Source organism: Helianthus annuus, chromosome 8 (assembly GCF_002127325.2).
Source record: "Helianthus annuus cultivar XRQ/B chromosome 8, HanXRQr2.0-SUNRISE, whole genome shotgun sequence".
Classification (NCBI taxonomy): domain Eukaryota; kingdom Viridiplantae; phylum Streptophyta; class Magnoliopsida; order Asterales; family Asteraceae; genus Helianthus; species Helianthus annuus.
In genome coordinates, this window is record NC_035440.2 from 137,821,889 (window position 1) to 137,839,682 (window position 17,794).

General features: G+C 33.1%; 2 long non-coding RNA genes across 11 annotated transcripts; one reads left to right on the plus strand and one right to left on the minus strand.

Annotated features, from left to right (window-relative positions):
* Nucleotides 1-1,893: 1,893 nt before the first annotated feature.
* On the minus strand, nt 1,894-3,561 carry LOC110909736. The gene is made up of 3 exons (XR_002575577.2): nt 3,282-3,561; nt 2,275-2,609; nt 1,894-2,189 (listed from the first exon to the last, which is right to left on the minus strand). It is a non-coding gene; the product is annotated as an uncharacterized LOC110909736 (long non-coding RNA).
* Nucleotides 3,562-3,705: 144 nt separating this feature from the next.
* Nucleotides 3,706-11,080, plus strand: LOC110911798. Of its 10 annotated transcripts, none has more exons than XR_004865287.1 (11): nt 3,706-3,819; nt 3,904-4,031; nt 5,837-5,898; nt 6,017-6,162; nt 6,579-6,704; nt 7,022-7,192; nt 8,112-8,384; nt 8,630-8,731; nt 8,894-9,268; nt 9,366-9,545; nt 9,649-11,080. It is a non-coding gene; the product is annotated as an uncharacterized LOC110911798 (long non-coding RNA). The 10 variants fall into 10 exon arrangements; XR_004865282.1 differs by lacking the exons at nt 3,706-3,819; nt 3,904-4,031 and adding exons at nt 5,467-5,716; nt 7,847-7,952; XR_004865288.1 differs by lacking the exons at nt 3,706-3,819; nt 3,904-4,031 and adding an exon at nt 5,468-5,716 and having other exon boundaries at nt 9,649-9,718; nt 10,938-11,080.
* The last annotated feature ends 6,714 nt before the right edge of the window (nt 11,081-17,794 follow it).

Below are 17,794 nucleotides of genomic sequence, written 5' to 3' on the forward strand. Positions count from 1 at the left end.
AAGTAATTTACCCTAAGATTTTATAAGAAAACTAAAAATCGTTTGCTTCCTATTCATCACTTCATATGTAGTAGTTTTTACCCACATACATTAGATATATGTATATAGAGTTCCAAATGGGTGAATGGTATTACTTAATATGTATATATATTTTTTTTAAATACACACTGGTAATACTAATAAAAAACCCGCGTGATGCAGCGGCGACAATTTACAACGAGGTACTCATAAATCGTTAGTTTATCAATCCACTCGTGATATAATGTGATATAATGTATTGTATGTGTGTGTTTTCTTATAAAACGTTAGTTTTCTTATTCGTAGCATCGGTGTAGTATGTCTATGTCATAATCCTAAATTCCTAATAGATCTCAATTAAATAATAACGAACAATCAATAAGAAAATAGCAAACATTGGTTACTATGATATTAATAATAATAGCGAAAACTAATAAATAAAAGATATATCATTTTTAAGAAGCATCACATCTAACATTTAACGAATGGTTGGAACGAGATTATGAAGATATTAGTTACCTAAATGGTTGACTTTGTCACGTAAACGACACATAAGCTAGGGGCTTTATTTTTAACTTTCATTTGCATGGTATAGAATAAATCTCGATTAACTATATAAAAAAAGAAAAAGAAATTAAAAAAAGGAAATCTAATTAGTGATATGCAAGTGGGCGCCCTTCTTTGGCGGCTGAGGGGTGGTGTGTTGGGTGTCATATGCTATAAATAAATGTTTATATAATGCCAATTGATATAAAAAAGGAATCGAAATGTTTATACGAAGTAGTCTTTTTTACCCTTCTACTGCATATTAGTCTTAGATAAGGTTATTTTAATGATCATTTATATTTGATGATATATACGCGACCAGCGAGATAAAAAATGTGAAGTTCTTTCGATGAACATGCATTTTTATGACTATTTATTATGCATCGACAAAATATAATTCTAATATATGTTTACAAATTTGAAGTCCATGTGCCCTTGACAACAAACAAGTCGCATTTGTATTAATACCATGTAAATTATTTATAAGTAAGTCCCATTTGTATTAATACCATACAGACCGTATACAATCTATTTGACATTTATGGGTACCAAATTTGTATGCTACTTGTACCTTTACATTTAATGTTTCTTGCATAAAAAGAAGATACACGTCTAAAAAAAAAAGAGATGATGCACACTATACAGACTCCAATTTTTGTATATCGGAGGGGAATAACTCAATTGTGTTGTCAACATCAAGACATAGAAAGTATGGTTTATTACTTCCAATTGAATCTTTGTAGCGAGGGGTTAATAAAAATAATATTAGTAGATATGAAGAAGGTACAAATGCTAGAAGTTGTTTGTACAGCTATTCAAGGTATAATATTTGAGAAGTCAAATGTAAGAAAGTGTTTGTACAAGCTGTTGTCTACAAACTTTTTTAAAGTGAAATGTCTGACAGAAATTGGAACATAAAGTTTCTGTATATGTGCCTTAACCTGAAAAAGCATGGTCACTTGGATATATGCATTTCAATTAATTTAGTTCAATTTTTTTAAATTACTCATAAATTTGTAGGACTCCTACTTTATTACATTTGAATTTACACATGCATATATGCATCTAAGACTCGCCATTTAATTTATCATTTCGTTGCACAACCATTTACCATCCAATGTGAAGTCAAACTATCAAAATGCGACAATTGTCAATTCTTTCCGTTTCTTAACATGTTGCTATTCAAAACAACAAACATATAGAAATAAAAATTTATGTTGGTCTTTCCTATTTACAAGCAAGTTAGCTTAAGTGTCATGAAGTCAAGTTTTCTTATACTAAATCAGTTCGCATGTCCAACCACAACCACTTTAAAATTAGTCTCAACAATATTGAACATTGAAATCTTATATCCTTCGATTAGAAGACACGTGTGTAACTAAAACTACCCAAAATAAGATACTTCAATCAACGAATCGGCCAAATTGCAATTCGAGAACAAACAACAGTAAGCATAGAATACAATAAAACATATGAGCAACAGTAAGCCAAGTGTATAAAATTAGTATAGAGAATTCTGGCAGGCTGGCGGTTGTTCAATAAATCATCTTGCGTCTGGATCAATCTATTCACACAATAATATTAGCTTTATCCTTGGTATGAAGGGGTATATAGCTCAGCACATCCTGCAAACAAACACCAATTAACATATATATTAAATAAGAAAAATTCTGGCAGGCTGGCACTTAATCACCCGACCCACTAATTTACCTTCGACCTAGTGCTTCAAGTTCAGCTCATCTAAGCTCAGACTCTGGCGATGGACCAATGTTGGTATTTTTCAACTTCTTAGCATTAATACCCAGCAAAACCAACTTCCCAAAGTAGACTTCTACAAATTTTGTGATATTTTGTGCTTTGATTTGGTCTTTCATGACCAAGAGCAGAATAAAATTTTACCAATATCACTACTGTTAAATAAGAACTTTGAAAAACGATACCTGAGTAGCAGCTTCCCCAATTCTTTTATATTTTGATAATGATCTGATACCCTTATTTTGCTAGAATTCTTGTGTGCTGGAGAATGGTTCCCTAAAGCTTTGGACCTGCTCCATAAAACAATACACATGTAGATATCAACTTATTAGTATTATTACAATAACAAAATGTGCAAAAATGTGGATTTCTTAATGATAAACCCATCAAATTAAAAAAAAAAAAAGTTACCACATAAATAGCTACATACTAATCTTTAACCCAAAACACATGGAGCTACACAATTTCAAAGGAGTGGCTGGTATTGTCTATTTGATGCTAACTGTGGAGCTTCTCATTTACTTCAACAGCCTTGAAAAAACCTAGCTTCTCATAGATTTGAAATTGTTAAAAAAGGTAAAATATTACCAGTGATTCATGGAAGCTATAGCTCTATTGTTAACCTTCTGGCAGAATGTAACCATCATATTTGCTTGTGAAAAATATTAATATCACACAATTACCTTATCTGCAACTAAGAGGTGTCTGGAACAAAGGATCTAAACCACTAAGAGAAACACGTCTGATTACAATCATCAAATTTTCTCTTCTTTTTTTTATCAACTTATAAATTACTTCTCTACATCCTATGACCTCAAACAGTTACATATATAATACTTCTCAACCCTACCATCACCTGGATTTACCTCATCAGTCCTCAACAACCCAATAAAAAAAACGTATCTCAGTTCCCCAAGACACAAAATCAACAGAAATACGAACTCAAATTGACCAAATCTTACCTTGATTGTCTGAAGAACATACGTGCAGAAATAGATCGGGAGTCGAAATCCTAGTTTGGCCGGCCTGCGTCACTGGTATGATAACCTAGATCGAGTTTACCAGAACTGTCCAGGTGGTGATGTTTACAGAGAAAGAGGTAAAAGAAGAAATTGTGGTTCATATATTGAAGCTTGAATCGGCATCAGCAACAGATTGTTCTTCTTCTTCTTTGATGCGCAGATCTGATTTCATTCACAGGGAATTTGAGAGACAGTGTGTGTGTGGTGGGTTTGAAATTTGAAATGTGATTAGGGTTGTTTTGTCCCGCCTTTGTATGTCCGGGCCTTTAAAGAGTTTTTAACTGCTTGAATATATAGATATAACATATCCACTAAAGGTTAAAAACTCTTAATTTTCAACATCTCAACACTCTCTCTCTTATATGTATTATATAATAGTATATAGATAATGTCACGATGCTCTGTTTTTGCGCGTAATTATAAGCCGTAAATCACCGGTTGTCACACTCCTTTGGCTGCTCACCCTGACGTTGATAAGGTTGAGTAAACGTTTCTTTTTTAACATATTTTGTGCTTTTATAATCCAAAAGGACATTCAAATATTGTTTTGTTTCTTAAACAGATTGCTTTAACTGGAAGCAGTGCTATAGGAAGCAAGATTATGACGGCCAGATTTTTCTTGGTAGAGAGCCGACAGTTGTGTTTGAAGAGGAAGAAGCCTTCAGATAAGAGAGCAAGTGAATCTTTTTGGTAAGTTTATTATTTATACAATCTTTTTAGAAATCAAAGCTTTCAATTTCTGATGCCTATCGCTGTGTTCTTTTAAAATCAACTATTAATTGTATATGTGATGGTTAATTAAATCTATGGTCTTGTATACTTAAGTAAATCTATGGTCTTATATACCTAAGTCTTACTGTTAGGCAGAAGTTAAAAGCTCTATTTGATTTTTGATTTTTTTATTTTTCAAAAATGGTATATAGATCACATGAATGTTTTTGGAATCTTTAGGTACAAGTTGTTATGATCTGTCAATTTCCAGTAAGTAAGATTCTCGAGTATAGTTTCGCATGATGGGTATTTCTTATTGGGTGTCAATAAGAAGGTGTGTTTGAAACGATAATTAGATAAACAATGATTATTGGGTGTCAATCATGTGGGTTTATTGGGTTTGCGGATTGAAATGTGCAACTCGAAGCCAACCGATGTGGGTCAAGTACAGAACACACAGGTTATTAAATTGATTTAAGGCCCGCCTTTTAAATGAGTCGTGTTAGTGCTTTTTTATGGGTCAAATCGAACATGGCCCGCCTTTTAAACGAGAACATGACCCTTATTCTCGGCGTTAAACAAGTACAGAACACAAACGTTATTAAATTGATTTAAGGCGATTAGGGTTTTTGCAGGATAACTTAGGGAATATTGGACCATTGCAGGATAAGCACTAGACAACCTTGGACTTCATTAGAGACCTTAAAGATACAAGATTGCCCCATGCTAGAAAAATGTAATCACTTATATAGAATTTGTTATCCTTTTTAATTTGACTTTGGAAGTCGAAGAACCACCTTCAGAATTGATATATTATTTGAAAGTTATAAGGTATAATATAAAAAACTAAATTATCACTTGCAACTTTACACGGGTGGCTTGTAGTAAATCATATTATTTTTATGTCACTAATTTATGTAACATGGCACTTTGTTTGAAAACTGAAGCAAATGGCTACTTGACATTGGTGAAGGAAATGTTGGTTTAGAAAATGATGGTGAAGCACTTAAGTTAATAAGTCTACTTACAATGTCACAACTCGTGATTAAGTTTATGAAAACTTTACGACTTTTCTTATAGCGGGAACATCAATATGTCATACTTTTTGTATGATTTTAAGGGTGTATTAATCATAAATAGTTTTTAATAAAAGTAATTTTCTCGAGCCCAGGAAGCAATCCCGGGTAAAAACCTAGTTATAGTATACACAAATTCAAAATATACTATCTATCTTTTCTATAAAAGGAGAAACTTCAGTGACATAAGAAAAGCTGATGTGTCAGCTGGAGAGGCTGTCCAACAAGGCTTTTTTTATGTCATTATTACATCATAATGCCAAATATTAAAAGACTTTAAAATTCAAAGATGGCCCACATTCACATTTTCAAAACACTGCCATCAAACCACTACCCCTCCCACATTCACCTTTTCAAAGCACTGTCCCTCCAAACCTCCAAACATCTGTTATAAATTCAAACTTCTGCATCAAACCACTGCCCATTCAAAATTTTGGCTCCATATTCAAAATCTCTGCCCACATCCAAAATTATGGCTCCATATTCAAAATTCAAAATTGTGACTCCACATATATATAAGATAATTATTAAGACTTCACATTCAAAATTCAAACCACAGTGCATCTCTCCCAGTTCCGATACCGATAGGTACACAATTCCAATCAATATATCTATTTCAATGGCGCCATTGTTGTAAAAACCGATCAATATACCTAATTTCCTACTTTAATCCCTGGTTGTCTCAGTTCTTTTTTTTTTCTTTTGTAGAAAAATCCCAATTCTTCAAGCATGTCGGAAGCCAAGGAGGTGTTTGATAACTTAATCATCAGGTAATTCAAACAATATGCCTAATAATTTTAACCTAATCGCGACTGTGAAGACTAGAAAGGATGGTAGACATCACTCTTTACAAATGGCTTTTCAATTCCATCGATTGCTTTGTTTCAGATCTTCGACGCAGACCAGTGTGCGAATTCAGAAGATTAAGAGCACACAGGATGCGATTAGGAGGCTACAACGGGAAGAAGAGGCGATTACGAAGGCAAAGAAGTCGGTGAAGAAGTTTACCGAGAAAGATGATGAACAGTCTGACGGTTAGTTGATTGTGGTTTTTGATTTAGTTAGAATTTGTTAACTAGAGAATTAGACAGTTTCTGTGAGTTAATTAGGTCATGAAATTAGGTATTTAGGTACATTTACGCTGTGTTCCAGAGATCTACTTAACAGGGGGAGGGGAGGGGAGGGGAGGAAAAATGGTGTTCCAGAGATCCACTTAACAGGGGGAGGGGAGGGAAAATGGGGTTTTTTTTGCCTGAAAATAGTCTTTCCAATTTGGAAAGACATGGAGGGGAGGGGAGGGGAGGGGAGGGAAGGGGAGAGATTTTTAACTCGGGAACACACCGTTAGAGTTAATGTGTCTATTTGCTCAAACTAATTTTGTTGTTTCTGTTAGGGTTAGTTGATTGTGATATACAAACTTACCGTTATAATTTGTGGATAAAATTATTAGGTATATTGCGTCCCAGAGATTATCTGATGATTCATCATCGTATTCATCGGGTTTAGATGAGGAATCAAGATTTGAATCAAGAATATGTAGATGAGGAATCAAGATAGAGTGGCTGATTCAACAGAGGTAAAGTTCTTTTGACTGTTGTTTTGTAAATAAACAAGTTCTTCAAGGCATTTATGACTTTATGTAATTGCATTTGGAAGTTCTAGACGTTCTTAACTGCGCATGCAATCTGTGTTATTTTTTTTTTTTTTTTGCCATATCCGAGTCAGAAAAAATCATTTATGTGATATTGCTGTTGTTTTAACTAAGGCATTTACCTCTTTGAAGTTTGAATTTTGACTTCATCTGTTATATCAATGTCACTACGGCATTAATGTAATTGCTATATCTGAAAACATCTTCATATGTTATATACTTATGCATTGCGCCAGTTACAGATTCCAGCAACCCAAAAATGGATCAGGTGGCGGTTCGTGTTCATAAGTCATATGTTAATTGAATATTTGGATGCTATGCAGTTATTATCGACGATATATCGGTTATCGATTACAAACAAGTTGCTTCCTTAATCGCTCTGGCACTACAGATTAACAGCTTGACCTTGGAAGGTGAGCTTCCTATCTCTGCCAAAAGGGGTTGTTGAATGCAGTGTTGTGTATTATTCACTTTAAATCACTTCTTAACCAACATTTTCAGTGGAAATAATACGAAGCCAAATGCTAGACTTGTAATATTTTATTCATAATCTGGGTCACTAGCCCCAAGTTTATGCGGACTGCAATTCTTAAGTAGCTTAACTCAGTAGCAGTCTAGCAGATTTTCAGGCGCTTGAGTTTAAAAAGTGCACGTTTAGTCTTGAAAGCCGAGGTGAGGCGAGAGCATACGAGAGGATCCTTTGGTTGTATTTACATTAGCCTGGAGTGAGTTTTTTCGCATCTGATGCATGCTTTTTAAAATCAAGTTTAGGTGTTTAGAATTGAAGATCCAGTGGATAAGAACTACATATAATACTACTTACAATAAAACTTTAAACTTTATTATGTGAAAGGTTTACATCTAAGTAAGTTTAAAATGAATTTTCGAATTCTTTAACCTATTCGAGGCATTTAACCTGCTTCTTTTAATCATACTTTTTTAGCTCAAGCTATTTGACCCGGTAAATAAAGCATAACCTAAATCGCTCTTATCCATATATAAACGAGTCAATTTAGAACACCAAGTCAAAAGATGTAAATAATGCATTGTCTTGACAACCACTGCAGGCTCTTATCAACCAAATTCTTAAAGTTAGATTATCTACAAAATCTAAAATCTTGAAGTAGCAAAACAGAAGGAAACAAATACAAATAAACACGCGCATAAATTCAAGTAAGTAGAAATGCTCCAACTACATATCTTAAATCGTTAGAAACTGGTTTATGTTGAATTCTACAATAGATTTCAATAATTGTATCTAGAAATGTTGCTTTTGTTGAATTACTCGATGTTGATTATTAGTTATTGATTATTCGTCATGTAATTTTCCAGATCTTGATAGGTTTATGTTGAATCTCTGCAATATATCTGAATAATCGTATTGAGAAATGTCGCTTCTACCAAAAGGCGATTCTATTCAGATTCGCGAGGTATGCAATGACAATCTGGAAGAAGAATTCACGTTGATTCGAGGTATTGTTGATGATTTTCCGTACGTAGCAATGGACACCGAGTTTCCAGGGATTGTTCTTCGCCCCGTTGGTAATTTTAAAAACAATAGCGATTATCATTCTCAAGTCGGTCATAATTCTCTCGTATTCTCCGGTAAATTCATCAATCATTATTATACGTATTTGATTCGATTATAAAATCAGTTGTTTATGTAATTGGTAAATTCATCAATCATTATTAGTGGTCCCTTGAATCCCACTTAATGGTCATGGTAGTTGATACCACCAAAGAATAATTTGAGCGAGGATGTATAGTAATATCTTGATATTTGAAGAAATAATTTTAGTTTAAGTGTAAATAATTATTAAAAATTGATAATTCAGTTTGCTGTTATGCAGATCCAGCAGCCTATTCGCTGCAGTACAAAAGCAACCAATGATGGGTGCGGTTACCTATCCGACCGGCTGGCCCTGTCCGATTACGAAAACATTGGTTTTAAGGTAAAGTTTTGTTCATGTTTTGTATAATTATTTGAACTATTCAGTTTTTTGAGAGGTAGAGGCTCAAATTAAACGGACAGATTTCGATCAATTCTGTGTCAACAAATTACGTTACTGAATCTGCGAATGAAATTTTATATCAGCGTATGAACCAACTTTCAGGACTGCGCAAACAAAACTTGAATCTCGAGCTTTCAGGACTGCGAATAAACTTCTGCAAGTGAACGTTAATGCAGCGTAGTTCTGGGCTATTCAGCAGCGAATGATTACTGGATTCTGCAGCGAATATGTTCTTTAATTCTGCACAGCGAAAGAAAGTGTTTCAGTGAACGAATAGTTCTACGGATGAACTAAACAACGACTGGACAGTTTTGCGAATAAGCAACTCTCTGCAAAAGAACTGATTCAGCTTTCAGGTCTGCGTAACAATGTCAATTCAGATTCAAATTCAGTTCGTTTAAACCCGGTTGTCGGAAACTTCTACGCAAGGACTTGACGAGTCTATGAACGAGTGAATATTTGCCCATGATTGATGAGGTGCGTCTTTCTTCATGGTTTCTTGGAATTTTTTAAAAAAATGAAAATATATTTCTGTGGTTTTTTCTTTTTGGGAAACAAATGTTGATGTTTTTAGGTGTATGGATTACTCATAGAGAAAACAAAATCGACACCAGGGGCAAAAGTGGAAAACAATAAGTTTTGTTTGTCTGTGCATTTCCGATGCGTTGAAGAGAAGAAATGGAGCGAGTTAGCTGCCCAAGGGAGATCAGTGCTCAAACACTACCCGAAGCTCCGGTTCTCCCAAAGAAGGAAGGTTAGATACGTCATTTCACATAATTCATTTTTAAATTCTTTTTAATTTATATATTGGAAGACAAAAATCTTACTATTGGTTTTGCTAAATTTAAACGTTGTAGGTGTTGGAGATGAGGCGCACAATCAAGTGGGACAAAGGCAAGGCTCTTGAGTATTTGTTAGAGTCACTTGGTATGTCGTCGTTCTGTCTGTTCCTGGTAATTAGTTTAGTTATGTAAATTGCTTTATCTAATAAAACTAGGTTATAACCTCGTGTATTACACGGGTTGAATAAATAAATTTTATATACTAAATAATAAAACAATATATCTTTAAAAACCTCCTTTATTGCACGGGTTGAATAAATATAATTTTATATATTAAATAATAAAGTTATATCTATAAGAACCATATTGTACAGGTTGAATAAATGTAATTTTATATATCAAATAATAAAAAAGTTATATCTTTAAAACCACGTGTATTACATGGGTTGAATAAATGTAATAATGTTTATCAAATAATAAAAAAAAGTTATATGTTTAAAACCCTCGTGTATTACACGACTTGAATAAAAATGATTTTATATACCAAAAAATAAGAAAATTATATTTAAAAAAAACTAATAGGTATAATCGGTACACGATAGATATGGTGATTGCGGAGATAATTATTGAAAAGAAACTACAGTGGTCAAACATGTTATTCAAGAAGCAAATAAACAGCCATTTGAGTGATAAAATATAAATTACATTTAAAAAGCCCGTAATAAATATAATTTTATATATAAAGTAATATTGAAATTATATACAATTTGTTTAAAATTATGTAATAAAATAGATATAATATTTTTTTTAATAATGAAAATAAAAATAAATAATATATTAATACAAAGTTTGATTTTAGTGATAAATAATTTGGTTATTTAAAAATATCTTAAATTAACAATTTAAATTTAAGAATAATATTTTATTAGAAAAATATAAGTATTCTATTCGACATTTAAAGTAGAATAAGATTTAATATTAATTTTTGTTTATTTGGTAATCGAACAGAATAAGAGTAAATTTGTATATTACAAATAAAAGTATGTGTTTGTCATATGATATAGAAACTCAAATAAATTATATTATACATAAGAAGTATATATTAAATTTAAATTAAATAATAATTATCTATAGTTAACTAGAAGAGATTAAACAAAATAATATTTAGTAGAAGAGTTATCTATAATTATTTAGAACAGATTAAATTAAATAATAATTATCTATAAGATATTAAACTAAATAATATTTCATAGGAGGGTTATCCATAATTAATAAGAAGAGATTAAACTTAAATAATAATTATCTATAAGACATGGGATAATATGATGACAAGTGTCCCAAAGTTGGTTTCTTTTATTATATAGTATAGATTCATTATGGGTTGAGCAAATAGAAGGGTTAGTGAAGATAATTGAGGCGTTGATAAAAAAGCAAGATGAGCAGTTTTCGGTTTTGGTGGGAATAGTTGGTATAGATGTGGCGAGAGATAAGGCGGCAGCTGATAAAAGAACGAAATTGAACGGAGGGTTGAAAATGATACCAAATCTTAGTCTAGAAGCACGACTTCGAGCGACATCTGTTATTGTTGGTGACTCCGCTAAACTTGATCGTTTTTTATAGTCTTTCTAATGTATTGTTTATTATTTACTGCTTATGCATTTGATACATATGTAATAAGGATGAAAGTAAAGTAGTGAATTTGGTTAACAGATGGATGAAAACATATGTTTGAAATCACTATTGGGTTAAACAGTGTTCTGTGGAGAAAACAGTGGTTTGTCATTGGTCAAACAGTGGTTTGACATTGGTCAAACAGTGGTTTGACTTTGATCAAACAGTGGTTTGACTTTGGTCAAGCAGACTTTTGAACCACTAAGAATCATAGTTTTGCAAACAGTGGTTTGACTTTTGTCAAACAGGCTTTGGTCAAACAGACTTTTTTTAGAAATAGTGGTTTGACTTTGGTCAAACAGGCTTTGGTCAAACAGACTTTTTTTAGAAACAGTGGTTTGACTTTGGTCAAACAGTGGTTGAATACTAATGCTATTTCCTTTCATCATCTTCTGTCAGTTACTTACCATCGTTCGTTAATTTAATTACATCACATGCAACTTATATAAGTTTTAATTCTAATCTTGATTTCTTGGTGGATAACAATACCTATCTTTAAACTAGAAATTACAGATGGGTATCACTATTAGCCTTAAACTAAAAATTACAATATCAACACATTTATCTATACTTTCTATCAAAATATGTTATGCATGGTTTTCTAAGAAACGACCCGTGTTTGCACACGGGTCTTACCGCTAGTACTATATAATAAAAGAAACCATATGAGGGACACGTGTCATTCTATGGAGCAATCTCATATATATTGTTTTAATTTTTTTAGAGTAAACTGCCATTTTGATCCCTGTGGTTTGGGCACTTTTGCCATTTTAGTCTAAATCTCAAACTTTTTACATCTGGGTCCCTGTGGTTTGCATTTTGTTGCCATTTTAGTCCAAAATCCAAAAACCCTCTATTTTGACTGTTGAAAACTGATTATTTTGTCCTTTAGTGCAGGGGCATTTTGGTCATTTTTTAAATTTCATTTATTGTAAATTCATTTAAATTTCATTTGCTGTAAATTTCATTTAAATTTCATTTAAAGTTCATTTATTGAGCTGCACTCTCTCTCTTCTCTCTCAAAACCCAGATCAACTCTCTCTTTCTTCTCTCTCTCTATAGCACCACCACCACCTCCTCCCTCTCTCTCTCTCTTCTCTCTCTCTATAGCACCACCACCACCGCCACCTCCTCTCCCTTCTCACCACCGCCACTCCGGCGTCGTCCCATCCAACAGTCACACCCACAACTCCTTCCTCGTTTACCCCCTTCTCTCTATAGCACCACCACCATCGCCCCCATCTACCACCACCGCCCCCATCTCTCTACACCACCTCTCAATCTCGCCACCTGCCATCACCCACTCCCATCCCCACATTACCCACCGACCACCACCACAACCACCGTCACCACCACCCACCTGCCACCACCACCCAACCTGCAACCACCAACACCACCATCCACCTGCCACCACAACCATCGTGAAAACCCCTCAAATCCGAAAACCCACCATGAAAAACCCTCAAATCCACCACCGTAACCACCCAAAATCCCCAAATATTCACTAGAAACAAAAACTCAAAATCCCCAAATATTCACTAGAAACTTCATAAAACACCCAAAATCCCCAAATACTCACATTATCACTTACCAGACGATGTATCCCTATCACCGGAGTTGCCGCCGTCACCACCTTCACCAAACTCAAAGCAAACCCAAACCCAAACCCGAGCCACACCATAACCACCTCCACTACCGTCGTCAACCACCCCCTTACATCATCATCATAATCACCGTCCATCATCATCAGTCATCATCATCATAATCAGTCATCGTCAACCACCCCCTATTTGCAGATCTGAAAAGAAAGAAGGATGGAGGAGAGATACAGGTCTTCGCCGTCCGTCCACCACCGGATCTGTGTAGAGAGAGTGAGAGAACTGAGAGAGAGAGAGTGTGTGTGTGTATCTGTGTTGTTTTAGTGAGAGAGAGAGATCGAGGGTTATATATATATATATATTATATATTATATAATTAATTTTGTTTTAATTTATTAGAAGAGTAAAATCAGAATGACCAAAATGCCCCTGCACTAAAGGACAAAATAATCAGTTTTCAACAGTCAAAATAGAGGGTTTTTTGGATTTTGGACTAAAATGGCAACAAAATGCAAACCACATGGACCCAGATGTAAAAAGTTTGAGATTTGGACTAAAATGACAAAAGTGCCCAAACCACGGGGACCAAAATGGCAGTTTACTCTTTTTTTAAACTAATAGACATATCTTTTATTATATCTCCTAGACTAATTTAAATAAACCATCCTAAAATTTAGATCTTTTATCCTCCTTTTTTCTGTTGAAGTCACCGAACTCCTCCCCTATATTTCTTTAAATATTTACTAGGTCAAAAAAAAAAGAAATTATGCTTAAAAAAAGATGTGTATTGCATGAACTAAATAAAACCATTTATTATACGGGTTAAATAAATTTATGTTATCTATTAAAACGTTGAGTTGTCAATACATGTCTTTAAAATGAACTTTGATGTGACATTTATAAATCCTGTTAAGTTATTTTTAAAACATATTTAATTTTTTCTCAACCGTATATTAACTTTTTTTTATTTATTGATGAATGTTAATTCAATTATATGTCTTTAAACATATACTATGCTTATTAAATGAAAAAAAAAAAAACACTATTTATGAAATATGTTGTATGTGAAATTATTTTCTCCATTTACCTTATGTTTGTACATGTTAGATTGCACAAGCCTAGCCTATTTTTGTTTTCTTTTTCTTAATTTATGCGTGAATACATTTAGTTTTATAAATAGTGTATTAAATTTAAACTAAATAATAATTATCTATAATTAAGTATGTGAGAGTTTTAGTATACAAAATTATATTTATTCAACTTTTTTTTTATTATTTTGTATATATAATTACATTTATTCAACACGTACAATACACGGAGTTTTTAAAGATATAACTTTTTTTATTTTTTAAATATATAAAATTATATTTATTCAAACCGTGTAATAAACGAGGTTTTTAAAAATATTTTTTTTTATTATTTAGTATAAAAAATTACGTTTAGTCAACCCGTGTAATACACGGGGTTCTAACCTAGTACATAATATACAATACATGATATTATAACACGTTACCATAGATAAGGTATAATAAAACTTTATGAAAACTTTTTCGCTTGATTTCCCTTTAGAATGACATATCCAACAACAGATGCAAGTGGTAACTAAAAGAGAAAACTTGAAAAACAAATATCCAATCCTATAGCCTTAAAACAAACTCGCTCTTTATTGGTTTTCATGAACTTTTTAATATGTTTAACACATAATTTAAAGCATTAAATTGTGCCCGGAATACAAGGTTCTAGTTCTTAAACCAAAACCAACATTCACAATAATTTATCCATCACTTTCAAGCAAAATATATAAAACATGCATTAACCTATCTTGGCATAACCAATTACATGCATATAAAATATTTGTCACTCTCCCTAAAAACATAGAAACGTCAATAAAATATAATATAATATAATATGAAATAAGGTAACCTATTACTTACACCAATAAAATATAATATAATATAATATAATATGAAATAAGGTAACCTATTACTTACACCAAATAATACGTGATAATATGATGCTCAGTTGTTAACATCTTAGATGGTTTAATTAACATTGAAATATTATGCAATTTAGTTAATACACATGTTATAAAACAATGTTGGTTCATGAATGAACAATTTAGATAATGCACTTTAGGTGTAATAAAAGATCATATCGACTTTTATAATATGTCAATATGGTTTGATCATTGATATCATTCAAGCATATGCTATTGAAGTAAAAGCAAAAGAAATAGATTAAAAACAATTTTCTCTGTATTTCATAAAGCTAAATTTTCAAGTTAAATTCATGATAATAGGTTCAAAGTGTGATAAAACCTAACGCATCTCATCACAAAAATGGAAATAAAACTAAACAGAAGATAACCTTCTCACTAATCATAAAAAAAATCTATCTTGCTAACACTAATAATTCCATATGAAAGATGTAATCCTAAAGTGTCAAACACTAATGTAACCTTATGCAATTTGTGAAAGAAAAAAAATAGGATTTCAATTTTCTTCTAAGGTGTTAAATAAAAGTGTTACTAATTAATCGTATGATCTCATTCATTTTATATTTCCAAATTTCATTATTTACCATTGAATCCAAAAGAAAATTTTATTTATAATAATTAATTAACAACATCTACACAATTTAGGAACTCAAAACGCATATTTGAAATAATAAAGTTTTCGGTTATATGTAAATGTAGTTACAAGATATATACATATAAGAAATTCTTTCTAAGAGTTATAGCATTATAGCCTAGTGGTATCTTGATGGTGGGATAAGACTTATGACCATTAGGTCATGGGTTCGATTCCCACAAAGGGGTTTTTTCCCAAGATTTATTAGGTTTCCTCCTAAATTGGTGTATAGGCATTAACTGCTTTCTAATTTCTGTGTTATACTTACATGTGCTTGTTAACATACTAGTAGTGTACGAAAAAGTTACTAAATAGTCCGGTATGCTTTCCTCAGGGTTGAGAAATAAATGTGTCACAAAAAGTATTATAAAAGACACCTTACGGATTAATTAAGCACTTTAACGGAACAACACCCAACCGAACAACCAGACTTTACCCGGAACACAAAAATATTGTCAAACACATTGTTTTTATTTTTCTGAGCTAGTTAGGGTCCCCGGACACCTTAACACACTATATATTTAATAATACACCATAATGCACTAACTAAGCACTTGATTTCTAACTAAATCAACTAACCACCCATTGCAAATCAACTAAGCCACCCCCCCCATAACCGGTTCTAGACAAGGGCCCCACCCTTGATTTTCTTTGAATTGTTTAAGTGATCTTGTTGGTCCATTTGAAACATATTACACATAAGTTAATACTAGAACATGGATATAAGTATGTACCAAGAGCTCATAACTTCCATCATCATCACCACACTAACAACACCATCATTCTCTCTCCCTCCCTCCCTTCTTGATCTCGGCCGAACCCAGGAGCACCACCACCACCATCACTTGATCATTTGCAAGCATTCTAAGGCCATACATAGGTGATAGAAGGCATACAACGAAGCTCGGTGTGTTCGGAAGTTGAAGGACCTCTCTTATCTTCTTTTATCCACCACTTTTCTTCACTTGAACTCTCATAGCTTTGAGCTAGTGGTAAGTCTCTTAGATCTACTCATTTTACATTCTATGGAGGTGGTTAAAGTATGAAACATGATGGTAAATGTGAAGAACATCAAGAACACTAGAGAACATAAAGTTAAAACTTGAACATAAGCTTTAAATATGAAGAAATAATGTTGTTTAAGTGTTGAAATAATTGTTGGTTTGTAGAAATGATGTTGGTCATCATGTAATCTTGCTAGATCATGATTAAAAACATGATCTAGCAAGATGAGAAAGTAAGAATAATGTAGGATGATGGAATCATCCACACATAAACTATGAACTTGAATGAATGGGTGATTTCTTGAAAAATAAAGAACAAAGTAGGTTATAATCATGTAGATCTAAAGATCCATGAGTGGTTTTTCAAAAGAACCAAGTTAAAAATATGAGTTTTACTAAAACTTGGATCTTACATAAACTAATCACATTCTTGGTAAATAAACAAGTGCAGAAATGGGTAGATAAACCATACGTGATAAAAGAAATGGGTAGATAAACCATACGTGATAAAAGAAATGGGTAAAATAATATATAACTTAACAGAGTGAGTTGACGTTTAAATTATGTGATATGTGATAAAAGAAATGGGTAGATAAACCATACGTGTTGTGCATGAGAAATTGATTGTTATCTGTACATTATTAGGATGTGCTTGATTTCCTGATTATTAGAGTAACTAATCTAACCGAGCAAACCGACGTGAGTTCACACTTTTCTACAAAGCATGGAAATTCCCGGTGGGAATGGGAATGGGTTCAGGAATAAGGATTCCTCGTCCTTGGGACGTGTTCAGGAATGAGAATTCCTCGTCCTGTTGGGACGAAATTAGACTTACTGGACTAGAACTCTATCAGCGAAGTCCCTCCCTTTATATCGACTTAATCGCCGAGGCTATGGCGAGCGGGTCATTAGTTAATAGTGCTATTAGGTTTAACAAACCTCATACCGTGCCAGTCGGACGGGTGTGTACTAATGGACTATGGCACGTTGGTGATGATAGACACCGACACTAGGGCACAATTAATTTTCGTTAGTAGTCGATATGATAAACGAGTCTGGTAGTTTAAATAATGGGGTAGCCCCCACGGCCGGAGTGCCGGGCTGGATAGCCAGGGAAGGTGGACATGGGATGGTTAACTAATAAACGTTTTCGAACTATGGGGTAACCCCCACGGCTGGATAGCTGATTAAGATTAAACTACGTTTTTGGAAACAACTCTAAAATGGACAACCAACCGTGAACTCACTCAACTTTGTTGTTGACTCGTTGTTACATGCTTTGCAGGTCGCTAGATGCTATGGGGCTTGCACATGGAGG